The sequence below is a fragment of the Mauremys mutica genome, chromosome 19 (assembly GCF_020497125.1).
Source record: "Mauremys mutica isolate MM-2020 ecotype Southern chromosome 19, ASM2049712v1, whole genome shotgun sequence".
NCBI lineage: Eukaryota > Metazoa > Chordata > Testudines > Geoemydidae > Mauremys > Mauremys mutica.
The window spans coordinates 769,671-782,297 of record NC_059090.1 but is presented as its reverse complement, the minus strand read 5'-3'; the positions used below and the strand labels follow the sequence as shown (position 1 = coordinate 782,297).

At 49.9% G+C, this 12,627-nt stretch overlaps 1 protein-coding gene across 1 annotated transcript in view; it reads right to left on the bottom strand.

Annotated features, from left to right (window-relative positions):
- LOC123352872 (C-C motif chemokine 3-like) overlaps window positions 1–7,547 on the bottom strand; it is a 44,020-nt gene extending 36,473 nt beyond the window's left edge. The window contains exon 1 of the mRNA XM_044993356.1: window positions 7,444–7,547. The gene's annotated coding sequence lies outside the window, so the exon portion shown is untranslated. The remainder of the gene's footprint in view (window positions 1–7,443) is intronic.
- Between the last annotated feature and the right edge of the window lie 5,080 nt (window positions 7,548–12,627).

Below are 12,627 nucleotides of genomic sequence, written 5' to 3'. Positions count from 1 at the left end.
ACACATTATACACAATACGCTGTCCCTTCCTTCCTTCATTCTTTCATATCAAAATCGACTACATTTTATTCTACCTTTAGAATATCCAATTATTGTTATTAATAAAATTTATAAAATCAGAGCCTTGCACGGTGTCAAGTGTCAGGGGGTAGCTGTGTTAGTCTGGATCCACAAAAACAACAAGGAGTCCGCCAGCAACTACACACCACACCACAGAAACACTAACCCAGGAACCAATCCCTGTAGCAAACCTTGTTGCCTATTCTGTCCCCAGATCTACCCTGGCGACACCATCAGAGGATCCAACCACCTCAGCCACACCATCAAGGGCTCATTCAGCTGCACGTCTACCAATGTGCTAAATGCCATCATGTGCCCGCAGTGCCCCTCTGGCAGGTACATTGGCCAAACCAGACAGTCCCTATGTAAAAGAATAAATGGACACAAATCGGACATCAGGAACAGTAACATTCAAAAGCCAGTAGGTGAACATTTCAATCTCCCTGGTCATTCTATAACAGATTTAAAAGTCACGATTCTTGAACAAAAAAACTTCAGAAACAGACTTCAAAGAGAAACAGCAGAACTAAAATTCATTTGCAAATTTAACACCATTAATTTGGGCTTGAACAGGGACTGGGAGTGGCTGACTCATTACAGAAGCAGCTTTGCCTCTCCTGGAATTGACACCTCCACATCAGTTATTGGGAGTGGATCACATCCACCCTGATCGAATTGGCCCTGTCAGCACTGGTTCTTCACTTGTGAGGTAACTCCCTTCTCTTCATGTGTCATTATATAATGCCTGCATCTGTAACTTTCACTCCATGCATCTGAAGAAGTGGGTTTTTTACCCAGGAAAGCTTATACCTAAATAAATCTGTTAGTCTTTAAGGTGCCACCGGACTCCTTGTTGTTTTTATAAAATTAGAATGGCAGATACTCCGTCATACTGGGGGATTGGGTTTGGTGGGGAAGGGAAGCAGACTGGGTTCAGTCACTGGGAGGATCGGGTTTGGCTGGGGAGGGGAAGAGAAGCAGACCAGATTTGGTCAATGACAGTTCGAGTTTAGCTGGGAGAAGAAGGAAGCAGACTGGGTTCGGTCAGTGGGGGATTGGGTTTGGCCGCGAAGGGGAAGGGGAGCAGACCAGTTTAGGTCAGTGACAGTGGTGGTTGGAGTTTGGCCAGGAATTGGGTTTGATAGGGAAGGGAAGCAGACTGGGTTAAGTCAGTGGGGTATCGGGTTAGGGGGAAGGGAAGCAGACCGGGTTCGGTCAGTGAGGGTTTGGGTTTGGCCGGGGAGTGCAAAGGGAGCAGAACAGGTTCAGTCACTGGGAGGATCGGGTTTGGCTGAGGAGGGGAAGGGAAGCAGACAGGGTCTGGGTGTGGAGGGGGGAGAAGGCGCAATCTGGGTTTGGCCGGGGGGTGGCGGGCGGGGTAGGATTCAAGGTGAAATGGGCGCTCTCCTCTCCAGTCCCTGGCATGCAGCAGCAGCAGGCCAAGTGCAATTGCAACAGGGCAATGGGAGCGTGTCGCCTGCTTTGCCTTTGCGAGTCCATCCTGCGCCCGGGCTGGGGAGTTGAATGCTGGGCTCTCGCTCTGGCAGGGGCTGTGGGGCAGGCAGGACTGTGAGGCAGAGAGTGCAGGGCCCTCACGCCAAAGCAGGGTCGGGAGAGTAGAAAGCTGGGGCGCAGGGAGCTGGGTTAAAGCGGATTAGCCGCCCCTCCACGCGAGAGAGCCCGCAGAGCTGCCAGCCACGGCATCCCTCACTTCTCTCCCCAGGGAGCAGCAGAGCCACTGCCTGCAAATCCTGCAGCCCGCTCTCCGAGCATGCCATGTAAGCCGGCCCGGCTGCACCGCACTGACAGCACAGCTCAGCCCTAGCGGGGGTCTTACACTTCCCACCGCAAGCTGCTCCACTCTCCTTCTGGCTGCTGTGCAATCTACAAGGCAAAGGAGCTATTACTGGGGTAGCTCAGTGGTTTGAGCGTTAGTTTGCTAAACCCAGGGTTGTGAGTTCAATCCTTGAGGGGACCATTTAGGGATCTGGGGCAAAAATCTGTCTGGGGATTGGCCCTGCTTTGAGTAGGGGGTGGGACTAGATACCTCCTGAGGTCCCTTCCCAGTCTATGCTACTATGTAAAGGTACCTACAACACAGCAATCGAATCAAAGGCCTTCACTGGCCTCCTAAAGGCAGGAGAACAATTCATTGGGAGTCTGGTTCTTATCATATACGTCTTCCCTCCCTGCGATCTGCAGCCAGCGTCTTGATTGGCGGCAGCGCCCCCAAATCTTGACTGCCTAGTGGTTGCACCGGCCCTGGGTACATGCCCCCCCACTACACACCCTGCCCTCTGTGAGTGATGAACAGCACACACACACACTCCTCCTTCCCTTGCAGACACTTCTGGAAATGTTGGGGGCTGAGTAGACGAGCAGCTTCAAGGGTGTGGGGGGGAAGGACCACACAGTAATATCTGTATGGTTACAAATCCTGAGCCATAAGACGTCCCAGTCTACGAGTTGGGTTATGCTACTGGCCTCCACATCAGGAACTGGCTACTGAGTAGAACAGCTTTATGCCGGAATGTGTTGGTGGCTGCCATCAAATCCAAACCAAACACAGAACTCATTAAAGCCAAAGCTTTGCAGGGTGCTCTCTTTCAGGCTGAGTAGAAGGAGCAATTAAGCTCCTTTGTCTTGTAAAGATAGTTGGAAACAATGGGGTGCGATTGCCCAAGGCAACAGGGCTGTATGGCAGGTCAGAGCTAAACGATGTGGGCAGGGGCTAGGAGTCTGGGAGTGTTGGAAGCAGAAAGCCGGAAGAAAGCCTGGAGAAGGGGTTGTGAGCAGAACGCTGAGAAGATGCAGAGAGACTGGGCTTCTTGGGCACAGAGCTGGCTGTAGGGCTAGACTTGAGGAGTTCCGAGCACAGAAACTGCCTGTTGCTCTTTGTTTCTACTGTGCCCGTGGAAACAGGGCTCTGGGTACATTCTTTGTAAATGGACAAGATCCCACCAAGGCAAGACCTGACTCGTCTCATCTATTTCTCCTCCCCTAACAGAAAGAACACTTCAAGGCCCCAAATATTGGCTAACACGCTTGTGCCAAAGAGACAACAATATTGAGAGAGATCAAAGGGGGAATTTAGTCTAATAACCCAGCAATCCTGGGGGGACATCAACGGCCTGTGTACAAACGGATAATGTCACAAAAGGGGAAGGCTGAGAGACACAATTATGCAACAGCTTAATGATCGCTTCTTGGAACTTTAGCTCACAAGAGAAGGGCTATTACTGAAAGTGACCCATGCAACACAGGAAAAACTGCAGTTGAACCAGTATGTAATGCTGAACCAAAAATATAATTCAGCTCAGCATCCTGGCTGGAGGAAGGATACCAAACCACAGAACTGTGTCAGTAAATTCAGAAGGGGAGATTCCAAGAAAAGGAGGAAGTTAATTCAAAAGACCCTAAAGTGAAGTTATGACATTAGAATCAGCATGGAAGTTTCTTAGGCAGCTGGCATGGACCCACAGGGCATGCTGTGCCTCCAGTCTTTACACAGTCTCCTTGGGAGGGTACCCCTTTCGTGCTAGGCGCTGGGCTCCGCTCTTTATAAAGAGGGGCTCTGCAGCACCACTATCCTGAGACTGGGTCCCTGGCGTTAGCACCTCTGCTTCTCAGCATGGCTCCTTCAGTTGGGTCCAAAAAAGAATGAACCTCTGCTGGAGACTTACCTCTCCTGGGAGCAATGTAGCCAGCAGACATTTGCAGGGACCCCAGGGCAGACTTTCTAAACCAAGTCAGCATTTGTTAGCCAACTGGGATGCAATGGGTAAGGTCCTTAGCTTACATTGGAAAAGCAAAACTTATCCACACGTCCATGCTGGTAGCAGGACCTGCTTCTCTCACCCAAAGTGTCCAGGATTCCATCCCCACCTGCCGTGGGCAGCCAAATTCCTCTTACCTGTTCTGACACCTCAGTCTTCTGTTCCCACTGTGTTCGCCCTCCCTTGGCTGCCAGGTGTTAAAGTTACTGTCTGATCATTAATCCTTCATTGTATTCTAAGGTAGCTCCATCCATCTATTGCCAGTTCTTGCTAGTTCACTCATACCAACCCAGTCATTTCTGCACCTACCTCTCATTCCTGCACTTAGAGATTAAATTAACCCTTCCAGTCCTAGTAGGTCACAATGCAAAGGTGAGGGGGTAAACTGAGTCACGCATATTCTTCATAAAAATAATATAGACATCCTCGAAGTTCTCCACAGCAACCATGACAGCCTTGCACAAGGCAAGCCTTGACACAGAAGAAATAGGAAGGCAAGGGGAAAAAACCCTCAGTATGATTCAAGAAATTATTCGAGCCAACCAGGTATGTCTTCAGAAATGGAGATCCTACCCTAGTGGACTCAATAGAAAGGAAAATGAAAAGTGTGACAGGTCAGATGTGAGATGGAAATATGGAAGGCTGAGGGAAATTGAAGAGCAAAGAGCTAAGGACAAAAAAACAAATCAGAAATTATTTATATATATCAGAAGCAGAAAATTTCACAAGAAAATTGGTGGGTACCCTGAGCTAGGAGGCAGTATTGTCCGCACATTGTGACAGAGACGAGTTATTTGTTACCATCTGTCTTCACCATGGAGGACATTGGAAGACACCTTCCTGAGACTTGCTCTTTTCTGGTAGTAAAGAAGACAAGCTATCAGAGAGTGAGGTTGTGGAGGAAACCGATAAACTACAGAGCAACGGGTCCCCAAAACTGAAGGGGCCACCCAAGTGAAGGACTTTCAGAACTAAGTGGCTGAGCAGGTATCAAAAACATGCAGTCATTAAACTCTGCTGTTATATTCAAAGTTCCCCCAGCCAATGGCTCATCAGTTCCACAGCCAACATACACAAGGGAGTATTGTGGCCAGCATCACATCTGCCTGCTTTCAACTGCCCTAGCCTGGGGGACCATTTTACAGCTGGGTGAACTGGCCATGGCCTTTGTCAGTGTGAGATTGAACCCCACAATCTTCAGGAAGGTAGGTAAGCACCTTAACCACACTGTCACCACACCTCTTCATAGTCGAGGGCAGCAAATGTTATATTACAGCAGAGTGCCGGATTTGGTATAGTTAAGGTTAAAACCAGCTTTCTGTTTAAATCTAGCTTGTAAAAAGGGGTTTGGGTGATCTCAGGAATTGCAGAACAGTGAGTCTTGGTACATTACCAGGAAAACTGGGTGAAACATTAGAAAGTAACACTCTAAAGGACCCCTGTGAACATGCTACTGTAAGGACTAACTAGCTGGGCTTCTGAAAAGGAAAATCACACCTCTCTAATCCGCTAGGGCTCTTTGAGCGTGCCAACAAAACAGCGAATACAGGGGAATGAGCAGATACAATTTAATGGATTTTTGAAAGACTTTGATGAGTGGCCTCCGAAGAGAACAAACATGATAGTTGTGAGTCACGTCACTTCATGTGCGACTGAAAGGCACTCAGATACTCTGGTGACGAATGTGGGATAAGCACCTACATAGACCAGGGTAGAACAGCGGCTCACAAGGGAACACTGTAGGCATGGGAAGGGGAGAGGTAAAGTTCATTTGTAAATCAGAAACTGGCTAAGAGACAGAAAACAAAGATTAGGAATAAATCATAATTTTTAACATAGATTCATAGACTCTAGGACTGGAAGGGACCTCGAGAGGTCATCGAGTCCAGTCCCCTGCCCTCATGGCAGGACCAAATATTGTCTAGACCATCCCCGATAGACATTTATCTAACCTACTCTTAAATATCTCCAGAGATAGAGATTCCACAACCTCCCTAGGCAATTTATTCCAGTGTTTAACCACCCTGACAGTTAGGAACTTTTTCCTAATGTCCAACCTAAACCTCCCTTGCTGCAGTTTAAGCCCATTGCTTCTTGTTCTATCCTTAGAGGCTGAGGTGAACAAGTTTTCTCCCTCCTCCTGATGACACCCTTTTAGATACCTGAAAACTGCTATCATGTCCCCTCTCAGTCTTCTCTTTTCCAAACTAAACAAACCCATTTCTTTCAGCCTTCCTTCATAGATCATGTTCTCTAGACCTTTAATCATTCTTGTTGCTCTTCTCTGGACTCTCTCTAATTTCTCCACATCTTTCTTGAAATGCGGTGCCCAGAACTGGACACAATATTACAGTTGAGGCCTAACCAGCGCAGAGTAGAGTGGAAGAATTACTTCTCGTGTCTTGCTCACAACACTCCTGTTAATGCATCCCAGAATCATGTTTGCGTTTTTTGCAACAGCGTCACACTATTGACTCATATTTAGCTGGCACAAGGTTAACAGCAGGTGCCACTAGAATCCATGCTAGGACCCGAGTGGTTTGGTACATTTATCAGTGGAAAAGAGAGTGAATGGTGAAGGGCAAAGATCTGCCAATGACACAAAATTATTTAGGTTAATCAAGACTGGAGAAGACTGAGGAAGTTCAGAGAGATCTAATTGAACTAAATGAACGGGCAGCACGATGAAATCCAGTGCTGGCAAGTACACACTGTGACTGGCAGGAAATATTTGAACTACTCAGCTGTATAGCTGGGTTGTAAATGAACTATCACTACTCAGGAAAAAAGCTGGGGTCATATTTTCAAAAGTGTGTAAGGCTCATATCCCATGGGTGTTAGGCACCTAAATACCTTGGTAGAGCTGAGCCTAAGTGACTTGGGTGCCTAAGTCCCATTGACGTTCAATGACATTTAGGTTCCTATGTGTCTATGTGTTACTTTAGAGAATGGGGTATCCGATGCTAAAGCACTCAGGCATTTTTGAAAATTTTCCCTGATCACCCTAGAAAACAGATCTGTGATGGAGAGTAAAAACCCTGCCCTGGAAAGGAAGGGGTTAAATAGTGACTTTGGGCTCAGGCAGCCCCACTGTGCTGCACCTGCAAAGCATGTCGGGGCTGGCGAGGGAGGTGGAGAGGGGACCAGAGCTCCTCAGAAGGCAGCCAGTGCCGATGAGCAGACCTGCGCCCTTAGTTCCTTGGGGGGAGCACTATGGAAGGTCCAGCTGCCTGCGACCTGTGGCTCTGGGGACTGTACCAGACCTGCTGTGGAGAAAGGGCTCCGGACACTCAGAAGGTCTGTGATTTACCTCTGATTTATGTTACTGCCTTCCCTGGCTCTGCTGGAGAAGGGGGGTGGGAGGAAGCGGTGGTAAAGCACTTTGGGCGCAGACCTTTGCTGTCTGCTGCAGGGCCTGGGGTTGGAACCCAGTGGAGAGGGTGGGCCCGGACTCCCCTACCAACCTCTAAGCTGAGTAGAGACCTAGAGACATGGACTCACGGGAAGCCAGGAGACCCCCTTGGCTGATCCTAAGTCTATTGACTGCTGGCTCTTTGCTTCTCCCGAGAGGGGTAAGGCCCTATCTGACCCTCTGGGACTAACCTACCTCATGCAAGGATTGAACCCACCAGCAGGCAAATGACTCGCCGCATCGCTGCACCCAGATGCAAGGGGGCACCACAGCAGCGAGTGGCCTGCCCCAGGGACAGGGGCGGCTCTAGGCACCAGCAAAGCAAGCACCTGCTTGGGGCAGCCCATTTGCAGGGGCGGCAGGGATCCAGCATGGGAGCTGAGAACCAACAGGGGGCCCTGGGAGCTGTAGTTCCTTGGTGAGCTCCCTGCCTATAGAGCCAGCCCTGGAGCAGGGAAAGAACTACATTTCCCAGCATTCCCTTGGCCACTACCAACTGGAAAGGAAGGAGGGGACCTCATGCGGCAGCGTGCTGCGAGTGCTGTGGATGGCAGGGAGACCAGATTTGAACATTCACTAAACAGGACACTCCAGGGTGAGGGACGCCCCACCCTGCACCATCCACTCCCTCCGACTGCCCCCCCCCAGAAACCCCAGCCCATCCAACTCCCCCCCCGCTCCCTGATCACCCCCTCCCAGGACCCCTGCCCCTATCTGCCTCCCAGGACCCCACCCCCTACCTGTCCCCTGACACACCCCTGGGACTCCCATGCCTATCCAACCACTGCCTGTCCCCTGACTGCTCCCCCGCATCCCTGACCCATCTAACTCCCCCTCCCTGCCGCTGACTGCCCCCCTGAACCTCTGCCCCATCCAACCCTCCCTGTCCCTTGACTGCCCTCCCAGAACCTCCTACCCCCTCTCCAAGCCCCCAGCCCCCTTACCGTGCCACTCAGACCAGCGTGTCTGGCTCCGTGCAGCTCCAGACACGCTGCTGCATACATCCTGCCGTGCTCCCCCACGGAGCCCACAGCCCCACCCCAGCACCTGCCCTCCAGATTTGAACACCTCAAAATTCAGGACTGCTCCCGCTCAGTTTGGGCAGCTCTTACTTCATTTCTCCCAAATCAAATATACTGATATATAACTTGCTGTAGAAAAAGTAGGATAAAATTGAGCAAGAAATGCTTCCCAGTGGTTATCAGGACTGGAATTGCTATTTTCAACAGCCATTGACTTTTGTTTGTTTGTTTAAAAGGAAGACAGTGAGATTGCATTGGCAAATTCCCCATAGAAAGAAAGAGTGGAACAAAAGAATAATAAAGGCACCTCAACTTTTCCTCATTTATGGAGGTTAGTCTTATAATATGCATCCAGATATCCTCCAATCACACCAGCTGAAAATTGTTCCACTTTACTGCAGCTCTGTAACCATATGGGAACCAATCCTGTCTGTGTTTTGTGCACATCCAAAATTCCTGCTGAATGACCCGCCCTGGGAGCGAGTTACCAGTGACCCAGGGCTGCGGAGGAAGGAGGGGGCGGGGGGGAGGGAAGAGCCCAGGGCTGGGGCGGCAGGAGGTGTGTGTGTGGGGGGCACTGGTGGGGGGGGACGGGGGAAGCCCAGCGCTGGGACGGTAGGTGGGTGCGGGGGGGGGGAGCCCAGCGCTGGGACGGTAGGTGGGTGCGGGGGGGGGGGGGAGCCCAGCGCTGGGGCGGCAGGGGGTGTGAGTGGGAAAGCCCAGGGCTGGGGCAGCAGGGGTGTGTGGGGGGGATCCCAGCGCTGGGACGGTAGGTGGGTGCGGGGGGGGGGGGGAGCCCAGCGCTGGGGTGGCAGGGGGTGTGAGTGGGAAAGCCCAGGGCTGGGGCAGCAGGGGTGTGTGTGGGGGGATCCCAGGGCTGGGACGGGGGGCAGCCAAAATTTTTTTTGCTTGGGGCGGCAAAAAACCTAGAGCTGGCCCTGCCCAGGGGCTTAGAGTCCTGAGTCACTGAGGCCTGTTACCCCTGGGCAGCACCATGGGCAGCTCCGTGAAAACCTTCGCTCGGTGTGCAGCAGTGGATGGAAGAGGAAACAGATCACGAGGTGGCATAAAGAATGGGAGAGAAAATAATACTGACAGTATCATGATGCCATTCCGTCAATCAGCCCGATGGTCTCTGACCATCGTGTCTAGCTCTGGTCCCCCCGTCCCAGGAAAGGCTGGCGCGGCGAGAGAGAGACGAGGTCAGGGACAGGCAGTGAAAGTGGTTAGTGATTTCCATGAGAGGAAAGACTGAAAAGACAGGTGCTGCTTAGTTTACAGAGCAGACGAGCGGGGAAATGGTAGTGGTAATTCAAACAATGAAGAGCGTAGTGAAGGTAAATGAGGCCCTCCTTTTTTTCCTGCCATGTAATAATAGAGCAAAGGAGCAGTCAATGAAATTTAAAGCCAACACATTTAAAACAGATAGAAAGCCATAAGTTTTGCACATGAGGCATAAGTAGCTTGCAGAACTCCTTGCCACCAGATATCAACTGAAGGCAAAAAACTCAGCATAGACATTTACATGGATAATGAGACTTACATAAAGTAGGCGAATGCTTATTTTATTTTGTAAACAGGATAAACCCTCCTGCTTCCGGGCAGAAACCAGCCACTAACCTGTTTTGCACGGGTCCCATACGAGGAAAGATTAAAAAGGCTAGGACTTTTCAGCTTGGAAAAGAGGGGATTAAGGGGGGATATGATAGAGGTCTATAAAATCATGAGTGGTGTGGAGAAAGTAAATAAGGAAAAATTATTTACTTGTACCCATAATATAAGAACTAGGGGCCATAAAATTAAATTAATGGGCAGCAGGTTTAACAACAAATAAAAGGAAGTTCTTCTTCACACAGCATACAGTCAACCTGAGGAGGTTGTTAAGGCTAGGACTATAACAGCGTTTAAAAGAGAACTGGATAAATTTATGGAGGTTAAGTCTATTAATGGCTGTTAGCCAGGATGGGTAAGGAATGGTGTCCCTAGCCTCTGTTCGTCAGAGGATGGAGATGGACGGCAGGAGAGAGATCACTTGATCATTGCCTGTTAGGTTCACTCCCTCTGGGGCACCTGGCATTGGCCAATGTCAGTAGACAGGCTACTGGGCTGGATGGACCTTTGGTCTGACCCGGTACGGCCGTTCTTATGTTCTAACTGCCAGGGTGGGGAAAGAATCCCCCGGGGCAGGTTCTTACACAATTGCCAATGAGGGTGGGCTTACATCTGTCTCTGGAGGCTCTGGTGCTGCCCCCGTGGGCGACTGGATACCGAGCTAGCCGGACTCCTGATTGGATCCCGTCTGGCCGTGCCTGTGTAGTTGGCATTGGCATGGTGGGTGCGGCTGCAGGGAGAAAGGCTCAGTGGGAACTGGCAGGGATAAGAGTACTACGTGTGGGGCTTGGTGGGAAGTGGCAGATGGCATTGTCAGAAAGTAGCAGGGATAAAGTATGGGGGTGACAGGCACTGGCAATGGACCTGGCACAGGGTAAGTAGGAGGCACCCACAGTCAGCAGCGGCAGGGCAGGCACGGCATGGACAACGGAGACACTCTTCAATTCATTCATAAATTGATGACGAGTCTCTTGGCCAAAGCACTTTCAGTTCCCAGGGAATACTAGGCTTTTCCCTAATGAGCTTTTCTTGTTTCTCCTCACTGAAACCTGCTATATATAATCGCAGTGGCTCATATCTTCTCTGACTCAGCACAGCCCAGGGTTCCCCCTTCAGTTACTTATGCGGTTAAAGAAAAGTATCTTTTCAGCATGAAAAGCAGAAGGGATGTGGGATCAGATGGCAAAGATCACTGCACAAAATGCTACAGTCCCGAAGACACATTTCTCTAGGGCCGGATCCTGCCCTGGCTGCATGAGAAGCCCTCCCCATCCCAACACTCTCCATGCTACTAACAGTACCATCGGTGGTGCACAGGGATCACTCAGTGCTTAAAGTGCGGGCAAAATCTCTCCTTTATTCTGTAAAAGTGGCAAAGAGTTTTGTGGCACCTTATAGACTAACAAACATATTGGAGCATGAGCTTTCGTGGGTGAATACCCACTTCATTGGATGCATGCAGTGGAAATTTCCAGAAGCAGGTATAGATATGCAAGCAAGAATCAGGCTAGAGATAACGAGGTTAGTTCAATCAGGGAGGATGAGGCCCTCTTCTAGCAGCTGAGGTGTGAACACCAAGGGAGGAGAAACTGCTTTTGTAGCTGGCTAGCCATTCACAGTCTGTGTTTAATCCTGAGCTGATGGTGTCAAATTTGCAGATGAACTGAAGCTCAGCAGTTTCTCCTTTATTCTGTGTTCAACATGAGCTAACAACAGCAGCTTTACCGTGCCCTGCTCAGACTCTCTGTCTGGGAAGCTCAGCCCTTAAAGGCGCAGTCTTCACTACCAGACCACCAGTGTTAGCCATAGGCAGACACTGCCTCCCTTAGCAGTGATTGACCCCAGCACAGAGATACAAGGTGTGGGTGAAGGATCCCCCTCTTCTGCACCCGCATGAAACCAATGCACAATCTTCCCCTTTAGGCTGCAATTTTTTCCACCTCCGGAATATCACCTCCCCCACATACTGGTCAGTGGGGATAGAAAACTGAAATCATGATGACACTGGTTCCCCTTTCATCACCGCAGTATTTGTCAGCTGGGTATTGTCAGGGCAATGTATGAAATCTTTTGCTCTGCCACAATGTCATCAAATGACACCAACTAGCTCTGGGCTTGTGTACCCAGTAGGCCCAGAAAATAATTTCCTGCAGAAATAGTGCCAACATTGCATCCCGTGAAAGATCTTTGAATGTGATCTCTCAGTATTCTGGCATAACTTCTGCCATCGATCAGGCAGGCTGTGCATCTCTGCCCTGTTTTATTTTTAATTCATCTGGTCACGACATATGCCATCAAATACTGATAGGTATCTCAGACTAAATCTGTAGCTGGCAGATTTAGAGAGGGCTCCAGTTGAGTAAATCTTTCACAGCGTGGTATATCTAGCTGGTAACTGCTATGACCTTGTTTTCTGTGAGCTGTACCTTTAAATTCTAAAGAGCTGCCAATTTGTGAGACAGACGAGACACACACACTGTGCTCTCTCTCCTGGAGCATTTATTTTTTGTGCGGGTTTAATTGTTTCTTTCACTCAGACTGAGGGCACAGGGCTCTTCTTGATATAGGGTCAAGTTAATAAGCCTATCCTGAAACGTGTGTATCTCTTGTCCAGTGGGAATCCCCTCATGGAGCTGGGATCCCTCCTTCATTGTGCACACGCATTTAGATGTCTAAATTAAAAGGCAGCAAGAGGTCTGGTGGAGGGTTCTCCTGTTCCAGACAGCCACCATGATTGAGTGACAAA